Source organism: Triturus cristatus, chromosome 12 (assembly GCF_964204655.1).
Source record: "Triturus cristatus chromosome 12, aTriCri1.1, whole genome shotgun sequence".
Lineage (NCBI taxonomy): Eukaryota > Metazoa > Chordata > Amphibia > Caudata > Salamandridae > Triturus > Triturus cristatus.
The window spans coordinates 579,781,221-579,803,641 of record NC_140595.1 but is presented as its reverse complement, the minus strand read 5'-3'; the positions used below and the strand labels follow the sequence as shown (position 1 = coordinate 579,803,641).

The window sequence follows — 22,421 nt, the reverse complement described above, 5'->3', positions numbered from 1 at the left end:
CAGAGTAGTATCCAGGTATACTATTCTGAGTAAGAAAAGTAATCTCAAAAGTAACTTACCTGTAATTTTACTGAAAAGCCCATTCAAGTCTATGTACTGTATCTACAAAGTATTGCATTTCTCTGAAACGATACTGTAAGTCAAAACAAAGTGCATATAGAAATTCAATTCAAACTGTTTACAAGCTGCATTACTACTGTAAAGTATTTATTGCTTACCTGCACCAGGCTTGTTTGGTTCTAGAAAATAAAGTAACTAAAATAATATTTTCATACAAAAACAATTTGTCTGAAGTTCAGTCTTTGAGTATGTGAATTAATTTGCTTACTGAGTGTGTACAACAAATGCTTAACACTGTCCTCTGATAGTGCCTTACTGCTTGACCACACCACCCCAAATAGAGAGTAAGGTGCTATCTAACTTTACCTCTGCCTACCTTTGGAGATCCACTGGATTCTGTGCACACTACACCTCACTTTGGTATAGTATATACAGAGCCAGCTTCCTACAGTTTGTCATTACGAACTCCACAGCACCATAATGGCTTTATTGAAAACTGGAAAGTTTGGTATTAAACTTCTCAGCCCATTGAACCACGCTGATGCCAGTGTGGGATTTAATAAAAAGAATGCACTCCTCTGCGGGCATCTTAGAGATGCCCCCTGAAAAACGACCTAACTCTAATGTCCTTGCTGAATGGCTGCTCGCCAGCTGCCACCACTAGCAATGATTCTGGACCCCTGGGTCGAGAGCCTGCAGCTCTCGGGGTCCTGAAACAAAGCACATCCTGGGACGAGGTGCCAGGTCTCCTCCCCCAGGATGGGCAGGGTCCAATAAGGGGGAAACTTCAAAGACTTGGCGCCTTTGTGAGCTACTCCAGCCATTTGCTTCTTCCAGCAACTGGCCCCCACCGGTTCTGACCCCCACTCTGGGTGACAGGATAGGTGGGAAAACCAAGTTAAAATGAGGTGTGCCCACCTTTGCCAGCCCAACCCCTCAGGTGGGGGAGGCGAGGTAAAGCACAACTCTCAGTCCCCGACATCTGGTAGATGGGGGGGACCCAGCCAACCAGAGTGAGGCTTATGCCCCCCTTCCACTGGAGGGTGGCGTAATAGGGGGTGTACCCACCCCAAGGAAAGGGACCCATTGGTCCCAGCCTGTACCTAACTGTAACACCACTAAATGTAGTATTTAGGGGCAACCCTGAACCTTGTTTTCTCAGACAAGAAGAATCTAGAAGAAGGACCGAAGAGCAGTGTTGAAGAAGAGTAGGGCACCAACTGACTTGGCCCCAGCCCTACTGGCCTGTCCAGACCTCGACCGACTACAGCGAAATCCTGGTGTGTTCTGCAGCCAGCAGCCCCCAAGAACCCGGAGGACCTGCCCTGCCTTCCCAAAACAGACTTGGTCTCTTGTGATCCCCGGATTTGCTCACCCACAGAATCTGGCTCCAGCCAAATCAGCGAGCCTGCACCACTCTGCACCCGACGTCCACAGCCCGAGTGGCCAAACACTACGAGGAGGTCTCCCCGGCAATCCTAAACTGGGATCTGGTGATCCCTGACCTGCCTTAAGTCATCAAATGACACCTGCAGCCACCTTCAGGAGGATCCGCGACCGGAGCTGGTAAGAAAAACCTGACACCAAGAGACACCCCGGCACCCGACGTCCCACGGCCTTGGGTGGCTCAACCGACTGTGTCCCGGCATATCAAAACATCCCAACTTACCTCTCCAACCGGTGGTCGCCTCCAGAAAATCTTTGTTCCCGAGCCTGCAGTGTTTGTTGCAACTGGAGAATCCCTGTTGAAATCAACAGGGCACCCGACACCAAAACGGCACCCTGCACCCGGCTGCTTCTGTGCCGCTGTGGGTGCCACTTGGGCGCTAAATCGGATCCCCCTTTGCCCTGAGCCTAACACCAGCACCTTTGCTTCCACAACCTTGTGGCCTGCTTGTGAGCAGCTACCAATTGGAGGCCCCTTATCCCCCTTTGGAAAACGTTGGGCCTCAGCACTCTGCACCCGGCCGCCCTAGTGCCGCTGAGGGTGCTTTGAGAGTGTATCCTTGACCCTCGGGGAACCCTGCTTCTAACCTGTGAGAAGTTAGCCTGGCATATGCTGGTCACTAGTTATAGTGGCCACCTTGCACCAGTCCAATTCGACTCTTATGGTAGATAGGTTTAAGACAACCTTTTAAAGAAAGCTATCCTAGTGGTAGCTGTGGAGAGCAGCCTTCAGGCTAAGTCTCAGAGGAATGTAAAGCAGCTTCTTTTACCTTATAATCTCTTGAATTACCAAATGCAAGGACACCACACAGGTATATATATCAAATATATATGTATTTATTTCTAGACACACTCTACCAATCTTTTTATGAGATTAGAAGCCAGGAACACATTCAAATATCAACGTTTCACAATAAATTAAGCACAGAAAATATACTAAAAAAGAGGTTTAGGAAAATCGACTTGCAGAATGACAAGGCCTAGGGCCTGTAGAATCGCTGGGGCTTCACCACTGCAGTGAAAGCAGGTAAGTAATCGACCCACAGGAGACGCATGCAGTGTGTGAACACAGCCGCGGGTTCCCTATTGATTATAATGGAGCAAGTTGCGGTTTGATTTTTAAAGTTTTAGGGTACTTCGAGGAAGTCTACAAGCAAGACACTTACAAGGTAAGTAATTTGAGGGCCAACACACACTAGGGCACCGGAGTGCACGAGTTACCTCACCCAGGGAAGCCGGGTGCATAGGTGTCTTTTGGTATCGGGTCGCGTCGCTGTTTTCTATGGAGACCAAAGAAGACTTGCTGCTTGCGTCGTCTGAAGAGGTGTCCGGTGGAATCCAAGCCTGGATTCAAGATGGAGAAGACCTGAAAATTGAAGGGACAGTGTTCAAAGTCACTTGCCAGTGACCGGTGGCCAGGAAGATGGATGACCACGGATGTCGGGTGATTTCAGGTGATCAAGGGTGTTTTGACTCTTCGCTCACGAGGTCCAGGAAGGATCGACGATGACCAGCAGCTGGATTCAGAGTGTCCCACGACATCTGCAGCTTACTGAGGTGTCGGCAACCGGATTGGAGCCAACAAGCCTTGGCAACAGCAAGTCTCGTGGAAATCGAAGAAGGTCAGCGTTGCAGACCAGCAAGGTCTGAGGGACTCACCCAGCGAGGGTGAGTGAGGGCAGGCCTGGAGCAACCAGGGGAGCCCTTTGAGTCGATAAAGTCTTCAGGGGACCCACAAGCCAACGGGCAAGGGATCGCGAAGACGCCTCTTGAGGAAATGCTTCACAGGAGCCCACGGTCACTCCGGACGGGGTAGGCCTCTGATTTTCGCTGCACAACCTGCTGGAGGCTTGGGCCACAAATGGTCCAAAGCACAAGTTCGTAGAACTTAGTGAAGGGGTTGCACTCGACAATAGTGCACGGTTCCCAGGTATTGCAGTTCCTCTTCACTCATGGGGTCCACTCGCCTCAGCTCTGCTGGAGACACACAATGGCCGTGGAGAAGTCAGGAAACCCACTTCCGGGGCTGCAGGGACTTCGAACTCCGGCGGGAGCGGGAAAGTTTGCGACCGTTGAATAGGGTTTTTGGTGCCTGCCAAGCAGGGGAGTCACTCCTTGACGCCAAGGGAGATTCTTCTATCATCCAAAGGTAGTGGAACATCGAAGGGCCAGGATTCTTCTTTGTAGAGCGTCGCCCAGGGTTATCTGCTTTGCAATGCCAAGATTTGCTATCTTATACTGAAGATAGGGGAGGGACTAGCTCTATGGCCACTCCTCTAGGAGGGTCAGGGTAGGGGGTGGTTACACCCACTTCCCTTTGTCCAGTTTCGCGCCAGAGCAGGGACAGGTAGCCCCTGAACCGGTTTGAGCTGGCATATGCACAGAGGAGCCTACTGCTCCCCCAGTGCCGGACTTCAAAGCACTCTAGAAGTGCACCCACCCAGCTCCAATACACTAAATCCTGTCTGGAAGGTGGTGACACCTCCCTCTGACAGGATGCCTTTTGTTGGGCTTCCTCCACTGCGAGTTTGTCAGCAGCAGGAGGGCAGCCAAGTGTCTGTGGTGCTGGTGGCATCCATTTTGTGATGCCAGGGCTCTTTCAGATTTCTACCGTGTTACCACAGTAGACACATGTCGTCCCCTCTAGAAGGGTGGGATCATACTCCCACATTATGGACTGATGTGGGGGTATGATTCCAAGTAGTTTGACACCAAACACAACATGTTTTGATGCAGTCATTCCAAAGTTAGCATTATAATGCACTTAAGAGTATATGGTTTAACCGCATCCACAAACAGCCACAGAGAATAGACTCTGCCAGCTGAAGAGGGGCCCTGCTTATGCAGAGGCACCCCCTTACATTGTAAACCAAGCACCCTGCCCTCAGGATTGATAGGGCCTGCCATAGGGGTGGCTGATAGGTTTATATGTGTGTGTATGGTGAGATATAGAAACCTATACCTCAGTGAGGAGTGCTAACACTACCTCACCCAGGCTGCAGTAGAAGGTCTGTGGTGTCAGATTTAGTCTGCTTCCCAGGGGTGGCATAATACATGCTTCAGCCCCTGGTAGGCCTGTGAAGTACCTATGCCCTAGGTACCTAAGGTACCATATACTAAGGCTCATAAGGTACCACAGTATCCAATCACTAGTGCATCTAGTATGCACTCAAGTCATTTAAGGGAGAAAGCAGATTGGCTGGGGTCCTGGATAGCAGGATCCCAGCCAGACTAGTCTAAAACCATTCAAACACCAGGAAGAAAAATGGGGGCAACCATGCAGTCAGATTCCACCTTCCTACATAACCCCCGGAAACCAATTCCCAAAACCCGTACACCGATAATATTGTTTTCTCCCATAGGACTGCAGTTCTGTGAAAAATCTTCTAAGTGGTGAGTTGGTTTGTATGAAAACCTTTAGAAACTGCATATGTATAAAAACTGAATTACATAACTTTTGTCTAGGAAATGTCCCAGGTTGATATCTAGGCATATCACACGGAGTAGCAAAAGTGCCTTAAAAGTAAACTAACATGTAACGTACACAATAATCTACAAAAGTAATTTTGACTGTTGACTTGCCTGTAAACCAACCAACTGCATTCAGCTTGTATTTCACTGCATAATCTTGCAAAGTATTATTATACTTACCTGTACCAGGCCTGGCTTGGTTCTAGAAAATAAAATATAACTAAATAATATTTTTATATACAAACAAATTGGTCTGAGTTCAGTCTTTGAGTGTGTGACATCATTTCTTGTCTGTTTGTGTGCAATAAATATTTAACTCTACCCTCTGATAGAGCCTTGCACCTCCCACAGTACCACAAATAGAGACTAAGGTATCTACTTTTACCTCTGCCAACCTTTGGGGGGGATCCAGTGGAGTCTGTACACACTATACCTTACTTTGGTATAGTATATACAGAGCCAGGTTCCTACACCAATCACCTAGAGAACAACCGTAATTGCAGAGCAAACTCGCCTTTACCAGAAGGGACTATCTCTGACAGTGAGGACAGTCATGAAATTGATGGGCATGATGGCATCATGCATTCCCCTCATAACAAATGCAAGACAGCACATACGTCCAATACAAGAATGGATCTGCAACGGACAGTCACAAGCCGCTGGGAGGATCTAGTGGTTGTCATAGCAAGGGTGCAAAAGGAGATATAATTGTGGAACCTGACATATGTGGGGATAGGGAGAGCTTTCAAATCACCAGCTCCCACTGTGACCATAATGACTGATGCATCCCACAGGGGTTGGGGAGCGCACTCCGGACAACCTGAAGGCAGGAGGACTCTGGAGCCCCCCTGATGCAATGAAACATTATAACTACCTGGAACTAAAGACAGGTTTCCTAGTCTTGAAAGCTTTTCATGCGCATGTGATAGGACAGACAGTACTAATCCAGACGGACAACATGATGACTATGTTCTACCTCAACAAACTAGGGGGACAAAGTCCTCCCCTCTGTTGAGACTAGCACAGGAGATATGTGATCCAACGGAACACAACACTAATAGCAACACACCTTCAGGGGAAGCAGAACACAGAGGCAGACAAATTGAGCAGGCAAGACAGCATCTACTACTAATAGGAGAACTGGTCAGGAAGATTTGCATATGCCTTTCACCAATTCTCCTGATCCCAAGAGTACTGGAAAAAGCCGGACAACCAGAGACATCACAAATTTTCACAGCCCCACAGTGGGCCATTCAGACATGTTATTCCGATGTGCTGGAGATGTCCAGAGCAAACGCAAGGAGATGATGGAAGGAGTGCTAAAACTTTTCAGACACTCACCCCCAGTCTAGCTTGAATCCAGTGGCAAAGTGAGCAAGTGGCCCACACCTGGGCACACCCTGCCAACTTAGGGCGAACAAAGCAAACACAAGGAGTTGATGGACTGAGCACTGTAACTTTTCAGACACTCAATCCCGTCAGAGATCTGGGTTGAATCCATCAACAACCTTTAGCTCACTTCGCCACCCCAGTTCAGACCCAGCCATATGCAAATCAGAGGGCAGATGATTCCAATTAAGGCAAAACGGGACCAGCTAACCATACAAAACAAAAGAGTGTACCATCCGAAAACAGACAGACTCAACCTAGCAGCGTGGCTCCTGAATACCTAGAACTTGGACAACTACAACTACCTCCTAGGACAATATAAATCCTGAGGTAGGCTAGAAAAACCAAGTATGAGGAATTGGTACACGGAGAACTTGAAAAATAATCCTTGGTGCACGGGCAACAATAAGATGGAAGCAAGGACAGAACAGGAGACTGTACTAACATACCTCGCACACCTACTGGACAGAGGTGTGACCTACTCATCACTAAAGGTCCACCTGGCCACAATAGTGGCCTACACCAGGGGTACAACAGGAAACTGTCTCTTCACATTTCTGGTGTTAAAACGATTCCTGGAAGGATCAAAAAGAATAGCACCACCGAGGGCGGCACCAACCTAAAAACGTTGCTCGAAGGTCACCTCTATTCTCAGCAGATCCTTTGTTCCTTTTTCTGAGAGTGGTTCTCACCTCTCCCCTGAGAGAGCAGAAGGCTGTCTTGAGGACAAAGGCTTATGTGCCACCGTAAAAGGCTACTGGAAACTTTGGACAACAAAGTGGCAATGTTCTAAAGTTGCTATTTGTGCACAAACGTACCTTAAATTCAACTTGAGCAACAAGTCTGGTTTAATGCAGCAATTATCTTGATACCTTGACAAATCATATTTAGTAGTCCCATTCGGACGTTCGCACTGCTGAGGGGTCCACGTGCAACTCCCTGCTCTCCAAAAGGGTGATTAGCCTTCCCATAATAAAAAACGACAATACAGTGTTTTTAATATAGGGTTAATAAAACATATGCCTCTTTTAAATAGGCTAACTGCCTTTAGAATTCAGTAGGCCTGGTTTAGGAGTGATTTATAAATATAAACAAGCATTGGCATAGCCAATAGGTCTTACCTTTGGGACCTTGTAAGTAAAAAAAAAACTGAAGTATAAGACTTCACGTTTACATTTACTTCGTATTTAGGATGCAGTAAATGTAAACGTGAAGTCTTACACTTCAGGTTTTTTTTTTACTTATAAGGTCCCAAAGGCGAGACCTATTGCCTATGCCAATGCTTGTTTATGAAGGCAGAGAATATTCCCATACTAAGAAAATGGATCACTACCCCTCTCTGTCAGTGCTGGCTGCATCATATTGCTTTTTTCCTAACTTTCAGCCACCCTGCAGTGCAACATGGCTAAAAGAAATTGACAAAGCCAGTAGCTCTCCCACGGGCATGACTTATTGGCTTTGCCAATGCTTGTTTAGCCAATGAACGAGACCTCCTTTAGTTCAGGGATACCTATATGGTCTCCAGAACATTTGGGTACTTGTAGAGTTATTTTGACTAAATTGCACTGACAGTCTCAGACCGACCATCCGCCATGGGCCTGTCCAAACTTCAAACAGATGTTTCCATTTCTCGCACAAAAACAATATTTTATGTTTTACCTCTGGTTTCGTCTCCATGAGAAAAATGACTGAAGAGCGTCTTTTTCTGTTGTAATGTATATAACATTCACTACCCCTGAGGAGTCGTTGAAGCGCTTAAGGCCTTCGGCCTCCTTGCCCATCCGGACTCCTGGCTAAGCCCTTCGACAGACCCGTCACTCCGCCCATACCTCAATGTTACACGTCTTGTAAAGCACGTCGTACACCACAAGTGGCCTCTTGGCGCTAAGGGGATAGGTCGGGGGAAGGGCTACTGTAATCTTTGGGCTTAGCTGCTAAAAATTGGGCTCTCCTGCTCTACGATTACTTCCCGGGGTAATTCTCTGAGGCGCACAGCTCTCCAGAAAGCCTATGCCAGGCCTGCTCCTATCCCGAGCCGTCCGCCCAACCCCTTCCCTGTTGGCGCAGCTGGGGCGGGGCCGGCAAAGGCTGGGCCTCACAGGGGGAGACAGCGTTACACGCAAGAAGACCACACACACTGCTGCACGCCTGCGGCTTCCTGCTTGGATCGCTGCCCGAGGAGGCTTCGACTCCTCCCTGGCTTTCGGGAAGCGTCACGAGGCCCACGGTGGAACCAGGAGGTCTGCAAGAGCGACTTTGAAAAGCACCAGCCAGGAAATGGGAACACCGGCGATGCTGTATTTTTGGGAATAAATTAAGTGGCGCTGTTAACAACACTCATTTTTAGAACTCATCAGAAGAAAGGATTAAAAAGGCGAGCATCGGGGACTGCCTTTTTTGTAAGCCTTCAGGACAGTACATATACATTTATCAGAAGAGTTTACAAAATTTGTAATTTCGAAAGCACCCAGGGCAAACAATGTGATGCGTGGATAAAATCGGGACTCTGGGTATCCATAAATTCACAAGCCTCATGATTTAGTTTGAAATCTTTCAGTTTACTGCTCCATACACCATTGTGGCAACTTTAAACTTCACTCTCTTATTTAAAGTTTCTCTAGAGTGCAAACCTGGCGCCGTAGCATTAAAGCACATGGCACGAGCACCAGATGACGTTGCATGAGATCAGCCATCATCTTTAGATAGATCAGAACCTAGCATAGCGTCAGGATTAAATGCCACAGCTCAGACTGGTTTATAACTATTCAAGCATGCATTATCCAAATAATACTCATGCTGAGCAAAGGGGAGGGAAAAGCAGAGAGAGAAAAAGCAGAGAGCAAAGGGGTCGGGGGTGGCAAGGGCGGCAACGGATGAAGAAAGCCCGCAAGTGGTGCGTGTGCGCTTGGGAGAGCGAGCAGCCCATTTGTTTTCAATTATCGCGCACGTGTCTGGGCACGATAATTGAAAACAGATGTTGCCCGTGCGCGTAACCGCAAGCCTTAGGCCGTGGGCGGTTACATTGGCTGGAAAGGAGGGACATGCGCCCGCCTTTACCCACTTGCGTGCTGTCTTTTAAGGAAGACGCACGCAAAGGCCAATGGAATGTCAGGACTTCGAGCATGAGCTTGCTCTCTCATGCGCGAAGTGCTGGGCAGCACCAAGAGGCCATATCCTTAGAGCAGCGCATGCGCGATGCGGTAAGGCTCGACCTACAAATGAGGTTTGGGCTTTGCCCTTGGCTTAAATGCCAAAGTTGAGCTAGCAGTTAAAAGCAGCTCTGCTCTGCCAGCAGGCTGGGAGTCATACTTTGCTTCGTCACACTTGTGGTGGCACAATAAGTGCTGAAGTCCACGAGGGGCACTTAACTTACAGGCCCTAGGTACCTCTGGTACCATATACGAGGGACTGATAAGTTAACTTATACCAATTGTGGGTAAACCAATTATTAATGTTTTTAAGGGTTAGAGCACTGGCACTGATGCCGGTTTGGCAGGACTGTGTACCTTCAGTGTTGAAAAACCAGCAGCATCAGTCCAAACGTTTGAGGATGATCATGCAAAAAAGAGGCACTTCATTACAAGGAGGAAGGGAATGCTAGTCAGAATGTGCAAGAGTTGAAGGCAGAGGATCAGGTGACAGCATTTGGAGGTTAAAGTGGAACCCCTTCCGTGAACAATGGTAAGCGAATATGGTTTGTAAATCTAGATGTGTCAATGAATATTTATGAAAATGAACATACTGTTTGTGGGGGTGGATAATTATGGTGTAACACTTAAGGCACTGTCAGATTTACAGTTATGCCCTGTTTATAAGTTCATGACAGGAATCTTAGTCCTGCCCCCCCCCCCCAATGCTCACATTCTAATTCTGCTGTACAGTCATTGCAGTTCAATGGCTGTTGATGAGCAACACAACCCCCCCCCCCCCCCCCCCCCCCACCGTTCCACGGTTAGTTTTTCCAGTCTTGCTGTAAAGTATATTTTACACTTACTATTTTATGTTTTGGACAGAGAATGTGTAGAGTTGGCTTACTATTTAGCTGGCTATCACTATGGTTAGTGATGATGTCAGTGCTTTGCATCTTCAGGTTCTAAATTATAAGAGCAAGTTCAAAAAAATTTTAGACTAGTGAATGGTCAGTTGCAGCTGTTGCATGGTTGTAGACTCGTCACGCCAACACCTAGGTTGCACTAAAAGACTACCACAGTAGAAAAGAGTGGAACAATAATAGGAGCCATGAAGCAGCAAGAAAATGGCTGAGTGCACGTGGTTTTGTAAGCATAGCACCCCAGTGTGCCATCATTAGAATGCAGCAGTTACTATATATAAGCCTCAAAAAGTGTTGTGCAAAATGTCCTAAATACTAAGCTTCAAAATGTGCAATGCAACAAAATGTAGAGTGCCCTAAAAAGTTCCTAGGAAACACTAATATGTTGTATATCTCCAAGAAAACCTACAACCCATCGTGGCCCAAATGTGCCTGACCTTTTATGCTTATATAGCAGATTTGTTACTGTTATATGATTAGGCATTAATACGTCTGCTCGTTGCTAATGTGTAGTCTTTTTGTATGTCCAGTTGACTGTGCTCACATAGGCCAGCATTCAGACCTCCTCTGCAACACTCCAGCACCTCAGCTGCTTCTCAAAGAGCCTCTCCTGGTTCTAAGACAACTCAGTTTGGGGCTAAAAATACCCTGAGACTCGGTGCTTTAAATGGCCCGGTACTCACCGGCACTGAGTACCAGAACTTCTTAGATTTATAACTCTGAGTACCGGCACTTCTCTACTGCCGTGGAGAATACCGGTACTCATGAGAGGTAGGCTCATTGCCTGTGCTGGTGAGCAGGAGTGGGACGTGTCTCTGGCAGCCAAGGCACTGCTTCTGCAGCCCCCGATCTGAGCTCCAGCTGAGCTATTCAGCAGGGCTAAATTAAATATTGTCCGGGTGCTCACCATCACGCCGTGCTAGACAGAGCAGGGTCCATTCAAGCCCTATGCTGCAATCACAGTCACATTATCCTGTGCATTCCTAAATGCACAGGAATCATGTCTGTGCCCTGGCAGTGGCAATCAGGCTACGGCCAGTCCGGCCCTGCTGGCAATTAAAAAAGCCATGGTAGGTGAAGAGAAAAGATGGCTTTCATCTACCTTAGTCTTTTGTGTGTCTGCTATGTTTGTGTGTATGCCTGTTTTTGTAAGAAAAAAAGTGAGAGAAAGAGAGAGAGAATCTAGACACTCTCACTAGGTATTTTAAAGAAAATAGGTGGCACTTTGTACATGTCTGTTCGGCGACAAAGATTCATAAATAACGTAAAAGGGTGGGTGGGTGAGTGGATGGATGGATGAGTGAGCAAGTGTGGATGTATAGATGAATGGATGAATAGATAGATGGATGAGTGAAAGCATGAATGTGTGAAAGAGGGTGGTGATTGGATAAAAGGGCCAATGATGGTTGGAAAAGTGAAAGATTGGATGGATGAATGAAAGGTAGGGAGAATAGATGAAAGGGTAGATGATGGATGAGTGAAAGGAGGGATTCAGTGAAAGGGTGGATGGAATAAAGGAGTGAAAGGGTTGATGGATGAGGGAAAGGGTTGATGGATGAGGGAAAGGATTGATGGATGAGGGAAAGGGTGGATAAAGAGAGGGATGAGTGAAAGGATAGGTTTGACGATGGATGGATGGATGGATGGATGGATGGATGGATAGGTTTCGATATGAAGGGTGGATAGACAGAATGGTGAAAAACTGAATGACTGATGAAAGACTGAATAGACGATAGAATATAGAGGTTAAATGGTGGACAGCAGCAGGTAAATGGTAGGATGAAAGCATGAATGGATAGATCGATGGAGGAGACAAGAGATATCTTTTGGGGAGGGTCATGATGAGTTGCTTCATTTGCTTGGTGCCATAAGAGCTTTGGTTCGACGTGGGGGTATTTGAAGTTTCTTCCTACTCGCATGCTCAAAAATATATAGTATTGTGCCAAAAAGCAATTAACAGTATGACATTAGGAAGGTGCAACTATTGCAAAAAAAAAAAATGTTAACATATTATCCCATTTCTCTTTCATTTTGTGTAATGAGTTAACCTGCTTTGCTTATATAAACACATTTCTCATATTTTGGTATGTGCTGCAACCGATACAGAAGTTGTTAAGTATCATCATGTCTTGCCCTTTGCCCCGCCCCCTCACTACACCTTTAGCTCATTTTAATGAGTACCTGCACTTATTTTTTCCCATTTAAAGCACTGCTGAGATTACTGCTGGAAAGTAGGGGAACCCACTGGATCCCAGTTCTGGCAGCTATTTACCTCCGGAGAAACATGCTGAATTTGCCCTGGTGTTATATTCTGACACCAGAACATAATTCAAAAGCGCATGTATTTTGTCCGCATTCAGTTTAGGGCAGCAATGTGCAGGCAACTAGGGGGCTTTCATATTTTACCATCAAGCTGGGAGCAAAACAAAGGCCTACATTTAAAGGGCCATAAGTCCTCCTGGCTGGGACCCATCTAAAGCCTAAAGCCTAACACCTAAACTCCAATGAAATGGAAGAAAACAAATGGCCACATCACAGGTACTTAGGATAAACTATTGGAAGGCAGTTTTTTAAACTTTGTTCACTCCAAGAATGCAAGATTTATCTGTCTGCATGAGTAATTAATCAAATATTGATTTAAATGGCACCCACTATTCACTCCCTTAATACTTTTTATTACACTGCTCATACCAGTGTAGGGTGTAAGAGCGCTTTACATCACACATAGGCACAATAAATCATACAAGTGTGTTAGTCAATGTACTGGAAATGTTACATAAGACAAAAAAGGTTATAAAGTGTAGGAATCACATTAATATTTCTAGAAATTATATGTTAGAAGTGAATGATCAGGAAAAACAATGTGGGGATATTAAACATAATGTGGTGATTGTTATGTCTGTACTAACAAGACTATTACTTCCCAGAGGAACCCAATCTTAAAATAACAGAAAGAGAAGAAACCCCAATAAAAACCTAAACCCACTACTCACAATTTGCATGTAACTCCTTGATGTTGGTTAATAGATAATTTTTGTTATATTAGAAGGCTTGCAAATTATGAACTGCACGTAGCAACATGATCTCAGTATCAAAAGCAGTGGCCCAATTACCTATCTGAATAAAAATATAAATCTGTGATTTGCATGTTACACGGTGTGCTTTGCAGTAGGCACATTAACCCTCTAAGCTGCTTTATGCGTCAAAACTGTGACTGGGGAAAACACAGAGCTCACCCAGAACTGTGTTAACCACGAGTTATCTTACCAGTTATCACCCTCAGAATTACTGAGCAAACAATTACCTCTACAGCAGGTGTATTAAAGCTGTAATTTTAAAATGCAGCTTCTTCGTGACCAATTGTGTAATGTAGAACACACTTAATGTCCTAACAAATAATCTGCCCGCAGCTGTGCCCCCAGACACACTCGCTCGCGGCTAAACCGGTCGCCTAGTTCGGTCCGAACTCTGCCTAAGCTCACCAGACATACACTTTCCCGTTTTGCCCGGACCGAATGGGCGCGTCGAACGTCATCAAAAGGTGACGACGTGCTTCACGTGACGGAAGGCGTTGGCTAAAAGAACCAGTCTCTAGCGCTGTCTCTTTGGTGGGCAGGATTACAGAGGTGATGTACACACATTAATGGCACGGGGGGGGGGGGGTTTAGTTGAGATGAACAACCGAGTATCGGCGTCTGCCCTGCTTGTTGAAAGAATTTGATGTGATGAAATTAAATCGTAGGGCGTGAAAAGTTTATTCCACAGTCAGTCTATTATTAAACTGGAGCTCAATTTCGTAATCTTCATGTCGCTTAATGGTTTCGAGCGTGACCCGACGTGATACACGTTTTACTCTGCGCTCAATGCAGTATATTGGCGGCAAAACGTAACCGTCAAAGCAGTGATGGGGAGAGACGAGCTAGTGGTCTCTTTTGGCACCACTCTGCGCTCAATGCAGTATTTATATTGGCGGCAAAACGTAACCGTCAAAGCAGTGATGGGGAGAGACGAGCTAGTGGTCTCTTTAGGCACCAAGATCAGCCGATGCATCAAAAAATGTGGGCAAAATCATTCGTAAATACAAACTCTACACAATGTGTACCGTTCTATCTATACGCTTGAATAGTTAGCCCAACACTTTTATAATTATAATGCTAAATTCAAAAACCCCAGTCCCAGAGAGTGAAGCGCTTTTAAAAACTGGTTTCAGACACCGTTTTAACAGCAATCACACAGCCACTGTCAGTAGGCAGTTGGTGCCCTTTATTAAGATCTGTCGTTTTCAACTTGCATTAACTAGTCAGTGTGCATTTAAAACAAGCTAACCATTAGTAACACAATTCATTTTAATTGTGAGGCATGCATTTAGTGCCTTCAAAGGATTGTTGGAAGGTCCCTTTCTTTTTTTCAACATACATTCTTAAAACACTGAAATGATTTTTGCAAGTTTCTTTTCCAGGGGTGCTGTGGCAATTTAACAAGATCCTGCTCCCCAGTGCCATTCTCAATTCTTTAAGCACCAATGATTGTGCTTTACTACAGAGAATTTGAACCAGACAGGGTGTTTATGTCCCCCTGTGACGTCATACTGATAGCTCCAATGATTCTGTTTACAGTCAGCTGAGCTGATAGGACTGGCGAGGGATGCAGCTTGAACATGAGATTCCCGGATTCCCAACTGAGGCATTATTGAATGTGAACGAAAAGTGCTCAAGGCGCTGGGGAGGGGGGAGGGGGGGGGGCGTTTCGCAGATCCGTTAGCCAAAGAGCCAGGTCTTGAGGGCCTTCCTGAAGGTGTTCAGGGAGGGGGTGAGTCTGATGTCTGCCGGGGGCTCGTTCCAGGTTTTGGCTGCAATGTGAGATAAGGATCTTCCACCTGCTCTGGCTTGGCGGATGTGCGGGGTTTCGGCCAGTGCGAGGTTGGAAGATCGGAGGTTTCTTTTGGGTACGTGGAAGTTGATTCTGTCGTTGAGGTATTTGGGTCCGGTGTTGGGTAGGCATTTGTAGGCGTGGGTGAGGATTTTGAAGGTGACTCTTTTCTCCACGGGGAGCCAGTGGAGCCTTTGAAGGTGTTGGCTGATGTGTTTGTGCTAGGGGATGCCGAGGACGAGTCGGGCAGCAGTATTCTGTATCATCTGGAGTTTTCGGAGTAGGGACTTGTTTATGCCGGCTTGTAGTGCATTGCCGTAGTCCAGTCTGCTGGTGATGAGTGCGTGGGTGACTGTCTTCCTTGACTCCAGGGGGATCCATTTGAAGGTCTTGCGGAGGATGTTGAAGCAGCTGGAGGTGACGGCGTTGATCTGTCGGTTCATGGTGAGGGATTCCTTTCACCTTTGCAGTAGCTTAAGGGGGCTTCCTCATTCTGCTTCATTTCATAACGAAAATGGGTGCCTATCAAATCCTGGTTAAGTGTGTTGTGGCACGGTGCTTTCTATGGGCCAGGAATTGAGTTGAGGTTGGCCTCCTTAAGACACAGTGATTAGCTGTGCTTTTCTCACATCCCTGTCCCACACATCCATGATTCTACCCTGCAGTGTATTGTATTGTGCTGCAGTTTACATAGTTCCACCTGGCCAGATGTTAAAGCACTTTTGATATTAGTAAGTTATTTAGAGGGATAAGAAGTGACACAACCTATGGTATTCAGCACAATTGCTTATCTTGATAATTTCTTTAATATTTTCTTTCTTTCTCTTCCTTCTGGCTTTTTGTAGTATGCTGCCTGAGCAACTTTGGTGTGCCAAAGGCACACGGGGGCTACTACGCTTCAGCCTTTGTGTTTGAGGTCGTTTGCTGCTGAAGTCCACACTGTGTTGACTTTGCAAACTTGGCCAACTGCAACTCTTTCTGAATGTGACTATCAGGGTAAGGAAGGGAAGTAGTCACAGGCTTCTCAGGGATTCAGTTGGGGGGGGGGGGCATGAAACCAGAACTTGAAAATCAACCAAAAGGCACAATCATTTTGATGACCAGTCTAATGCTTTTTTTGGTTGAGGAACAGAAAGTACTTTTTAATCTCACAGTAGCAGTCGTTACTACAATGTTCAATCCAGTATGTAGGGGTGGTGATCCTAGTCACGACTCGCTTGGCTCTACCCCTCTTTCTTACCTCCTTGCTATCTCCCATCTGGGTGACTCTAAGTAAGTTTGCCCCCCCAGCAGTTGTGGTATAAGTATAAATTAGGCTCAGGTAAGGATAATGGTGTCTGTGTAATCAAACGTGCAATAAGTTGACTTATTTTCTTGAGTTCTTACCACTGGTGGTGTAGTGGTTGGGAATTCCATCTTTTTCTCCTAAAACAAACTTTATTTGCATTTAGATTTTTTTTTCTGTTACAGACCTTGGTGTAGCATAAGTAACAGTTGACTTGGATTTAGCGCAACAATGACGCAAATGCAGTTACTTTGGGAATTTGGAATTCAGTGCAAGTTTGAGTCTAATATGCATTTCTACAATAAACAATTGTAAGAGTTTTGATACCACTGCAATGATCAGTGGATATGCTGTGTTGCAAGCGTCTGCCTGTAGTGTAAGACCATAAATGATCACCATCTGACTCAGTGTTTGTTATTAGCAAGTTCAGAACGCTAAAGTAGCAGAGGAACCAGGTGGGATACAGTTGTAGTTGTTATACGGGCATTGCAGTCATGTTGAGGGAGTATGCAGTTATTGGGGGCATTTAACGTGTTAACAGTAGGGCCCCGTGCGGCAATAGTTGGGAACTGAATTGCTAGGGTGGTGTGTTAGGTGGACTTAAGGGTTGTTGCGTCGGGACATCCTTGGCTAGTGACGCATTCCTGTTCTCCGAGATAGTCCTCCAACTCCTAGCAATAGTGTGCCTGCGAAGACCTTTAGATCCCTCTCGGTTCGAGGCTTTACTTTCAGCCTCTGTCCATTTGGAAAGGGTGTTCTGCTAGGCCATTAATGTGGGGGCAGTTGGCCTTCTAGTGCATAGATTGGCATGCTTCGCTATGCGAAAATCAAGGTTGGCAAAATGGGATGCAACATTGTCTTTCTCAGAATGCTTGAAAATGTCAAAAGCCACTTATACCAAATCAAGGGGGATGTTTTTTTTGTGATGGTGAACATTATTTCTACAATGTGGGCCAATAATCTCTCCGGGAGGGCCAGAGCATGTGAAAAAAATCATAATTTTCAGCTGAACAGTGGGGACTCATTGACAGCAGCATGGAAGAGATAAGCCTTGTGTAATGAGAAGAATAGAATCAACTTGGACTTAGCATTGCAGAATACATAGTGTGGGAAGGCTAGGGGCCTTGACCATTCTTTTGAGTGGAACACATTGCCCACCTCGTCTCCCATTTGTCGCTTAGTGCTGTAGGTGAAAGTTAAGTGTGCGGAAGAAGGATCTTGTAAAACATGGGGATATGTTTGCAATCTAACCCCATGGGGTAAAGGGCTTGGCTAAAGGAATGCGTCTCTGGCTTGGTGATGAACATTGGTGAATGTTATGGTGAGTGGTCTGATGCATGAAGGATTGCCACCCTGGAGACAGGATTGTTCTGTGAGTTTGGCAAACTAGAGAAGACGTCCTTCCTTAAAGATATCGACTAGTGTTGAGAGTTTTGAGTTATGCAAGTGTGTCCGTTCTCTCTGCCTGAGGGGGCCATGCGGCTTTTGGAGGCACAGAAGGGGAATAGCTGGAGCACATGGAGTCACCTGGTTAGAAATGTGTACTGCGCAGTAATAGCACCATAGCCTGACTTGAAGGATGTGAGGATATGAGACGAGCTCACAAGTGTTTGTCACCAGAAGCCCATTTAATTCATCTAGTTGAAGTGGGCATAAATCTGCGGTTGCCTCATCAAGGGAGAGACCTGCAAGCCATCTGTTGCTTCAGGTGACTCACTTTTTCTGCTTTGGACAATTCCTCAAGTTTCCTACTGAAAGTTAAGAACTCCTATATACAATTACCACAGACGGCTACCTTGAAGGCTTCCCTCTCTGTTGAGTGAGAGGCAGTGGACCTTTCATTATCTTCAAAGTAATCATGGATACAGGACACAAGGGAGCTGCAAAAAGTGGGGTCTTCAATGGCACCACCCTGCAGACACCAAGTGTGAGTAGGAGTGAGGACTTTGCTCCATAGGAGGCACATTATTGAAGGGCTACGGCCCAAAATGGATCTACCCAAGTAGTCTGAAGAAGAGAACTTTGAACAAATGTGAGTCAAGCCTAGGATGCGTCAAGGCGTACATACAGATCTTGTAGGGGAGTAGAAGAAGTATAAACAAAGTCCTGAGTTATGTTGCCTCCAGACGTCCACCAGTGACCATTGTTGGAGCCAAGTGAGCAACCAGGCGTTGCTAACTAGGTGTCTATGGCAACTGGGGTGGGATCTATTTAGAGTGTGCCCGATAGCTGTGTAAGGAATACAGGTTGATCTGAGTTTGGGCATATTTTCTGCTCGGTGCCAGCAGGAGCCCATACAGTACATCTTCGACAAGAGCAAATCTACTGCACCGGGTCTATGATGATGGACTTCATGGAGAATGGGACCCTTGCCCTGATTCAAATCAATACACCCCTAGTCGAGGCAGAGTAGTTAGTGGAGAAAGTTTGCCCTTGCCATGTTTTTTGAAGTCTGGGACCCTCGGATGCTGCCATGTGTCTCTCATGGAGAAATGCCAAGAAAACGCCTCTGCGCTTAAGGAAGGAATGTTTCTTGTAGCGCCTACTAGCCGTATGCATCCCCTGAATATGCCAATATACTAAGGTATAGGAAGCCGTTTAGTGCGGAACCCATGTGGTGCTGATCAGTGGCAGCTCAGAGCATGTAGTATCAGTTCTGCATGCAAATGCACCCATATATCTGCCAGCCACCTGTAGAGTAGGGCTGTTAAGAAGGCCCACCTAGTAGTTTCAGCAGGAGCTTGGCCTGTGTAAAAGTAACAGCGAGGGCAGGAGAAAATAGGAAGCCTGACAAGCCAGAGAAACTTGGTGGGCAATGGCAACCCCCACCTCATGATTGGCAAATTTTCAACAAAGGTCCACTCCCTCCCACCCTTCGGTTCATGTCTAGGGGTGATCAAAGGATCCTCAGACAGCTGGTCATTTCAGAGTGGAAATCAGCTGCAGGAGTCTGAGTTACTCTACCGCAAGTCATCAGCAATTTGGGAGGTCACCACCTGGGAAATCCCTGGCTACGGAGCGGGAACAATGAGGAGGAGGTATTGTCTTTTAATGATACAGATGATGGGGAAAGTGAGTCTGGGTGAAGACGAGTGGCAGCTGCAGTTAGACCCTAACGCCTCTGTCTTGTTCAGGAGATGGCATGAACGAAGTGGCAGTTGGCTTTGACATTTCAGTTCTGCGGTGTCGCCGGCAGTGTTTTGGTCTGCTAGCCTCTCTGTATGTATCAGCCGACTGAGAAGCGGTACAGCAACCCTCTACCCAATCCTAGACAGCCTCCAGTTCCATAAATTAAAGGGACTTTGGTCAGTCATGACCTTGAGCTTCGCTGGGACTGGAGCGAATATTTGATACCCATGTCTCTAAGCAACCTCTTCACCCTCAGAAAGGAAGTACACTGGTGTTGAACATCTAGCATCTATAGATCAGAAAGAGCAGGACTTGATGTTTTTCAAATTCCTGTTTTTGTAGTGCAGGAGCCATGCTATGAGGAGACAAGGAGAGGCGCCCGGGGAAGTGTACCTGGCTGGGATGCGATGGGCCCTCTCAATGGCAAAAGGAGGAGAAAGGATCTAGGCGGACAGGAATGTCTTGATTCACTGTTTAAGGAACTGCATTGGGCTGTTCCATTCTACGCCCTCTATGAGACCAATCACCCTCAGATTATTCCACCTAGACCAGCCCTCAGCGTCTTCAGCTCTGACCTTTAGGAATTGTATTTGATCTATTAGGTCTTGTGGTTGGCATTGGTGCACCTGGGACAAGGGGTGTAAATACTGTATTTCTCTGCGTAACTCGTTCTGCTATTTTCTTTTGGTCTGCTCTCTGCAGAGCATGTAGAACTTATGGCTTTCTGAATAGTGTCTGCTTTCTTCAAGACAGTAGCTGTGGGGGCTGCTTCAGGCAGTTGTTGAGACTTCTTTCCAGTGAGTGGGACATTGGTTCAGGTCTGTTTGGGCCTTCCCGTTGTGAAGAGCTGTTCATAGTGCCTCAGGTGCATTTTGACCCGCTTTCAAAACCCATGTTGGTCACCAGAGGGGCGAGCATTCCAGTGGTGTAGGATGATCAGTCTAAATCAAGACCTGTATGCTGGTGACGGCAGCCGTCCACAGGAGGGATTGTGGCCCTGGTCGACAACTGAGAGAAGAAAAAGGGCCAGCATAGGGGATAGGTCAGATCCGAGGCAGCGTGTCTGTTGGTTTACTCACAGGTGGAATGTAAATGGATGGAAAGGAGAGACTGAGCTGCTGGGAAGATTTAAATCTGCCTCACAAGGGATCGGGCCAAATTACTGCTTCAGAAAGACCACACAGCCTCAGCATGAGCAGCTCAGTCAAGCCCTTGTGTAGTCACTCTTTGTCTGGAGGGGGGGGGGGCTTACAATCCACCAAGGCACCAAGCACGCAGAATTAGGGTGGGAAGCAACATAGGGTCACTCTGCCAGCCCTAAGGTCCCACTTGAGCGGAGCTCAAGAGATGGTACTATCTCTCATGGTTCTCTATTGAGTGTGAGTCCGTGCCAAGAAGGAGGCTTGTCACATCACTCACGCAGTGTCACCCAGGGGGGTATTTTCCATCATATTATGCCATGCGGGGGACCACCACAACGGCAACCCATTTAGTCCAGGATGTCAGGACTGCCTCTGAATATTAGCAGTCGCTTGGCAAATTGTATGTGCAATGCCATTGTTTGTTGAAAAATAGGGGGTTCTAAGGTTGCAGCATGAGTGAATGTCACAAAGGATGGGGTGCAGAAAACCCAGCTTCCACTCCAGCGTGAATAGGCAGAGGGGCCTATTGGCTTTCCACATGGGTGGTGGCCACCAACAATGGCAGATCCTGAGGCAGCCCCCACACCTCTAAAAGGGGCAATATATGGCATATCAGAGCTCCCCCCACGAAGCCCCAACAGTTTCCCCACTCACCATGCTCACCAGCTAATCCTGTTTATGATGGGAGGGGTGGCCAGTGCACTCTGTGTCCTCAGGCACTGGACCTCCCCAAGCGGCGGCAGCATCTCCAGCTACAGTCCAGATCAGACAGAGTAGTCGAAGATTGCAGGTCACAGCCCACCCTAGGGAGCCCATCTGCCTGGAAGGACTGTTGGCGACAAAACTAGTGCTAAGCCCACAAGCCCACCTAATTTAGATCGGCCCATGCAAGTAGTCCCTAGCCACCCGATTCTGGACTTGGTGGGGTCTTCTAGCCTCGCCTCTGGATGCATCCCTGCCACTGCAGACTTCTTACTCCAGGAGGATAGGGTCTTTTGCAGGGAGGAAAATGCTGGATTACCAGATAATGGGCGAGAGAGATGTTAACCTGCGTTGGCAAGGAGAGTAGCACTGGCCACACCCCCTAGAAATTCCATCTCTTAGTCTTTCACTAGCATGAACTCTACTGCTTGACTCCATTGAGGCGGAGGGCCGTGAAAATTGGATGCAGTTACTCAGAAGCTGCCGAAGAGGCAGAGTGCGGGGTGTGTTTTTTCCATACACCCCTGCCTGGATTGGTCCTGTCTCAATCAGCAGACTTTGAAACACCATACGGGTGTGGGTTCAATAGCTGCAGACTCATCACAACTTGTAAGGTGGATGTAACCCATATGTTCTGATGAGGAACATCGAAGCAGGTGTAGACCAATGCAATCACCAAGGCAGTTGCAGGCCTGACTGGGATGATACGCTCACTAAGGCAACTGCAGCCTAGAAAGGATATATGGATCCACTGTCTCAAACTTCGGAACCAGTTTGGAGTTGCTCTCTTGAACACTTGCAGCATGAGAACAATGAAGTGGGAGGTGTCTGCACCTGAATGTCATCACCCACTCTGAAGCAGTAATTGGGGATATAC

The 22,421-nt window shown here is 46.8% G+C and overlaps 1 protein-coding gene across 1 annotated transcript in view; it reads left to right on the top strand.

The window, feature by feature from the left end:
* Positions 1 to 13,980: 13,980 nt before the first annotated feature.
* The window catches only part of ADAT1 (adenosine deaminase tRNA specific 1), a 179,192-nt gene continuing 170,751 nt past the window's right edge, over positions 13,981 to 22,421 (top strand). Inside the window, exon 1 of the mRNA XM_085636915.1 lies at positions 13,981 to 14,043. The gene's annotated coding sequence lies outside the window, so the exon portion shown is untranslated. The remainder of the gene's footprint in view (positions 14,044 to 22,421) is intronic.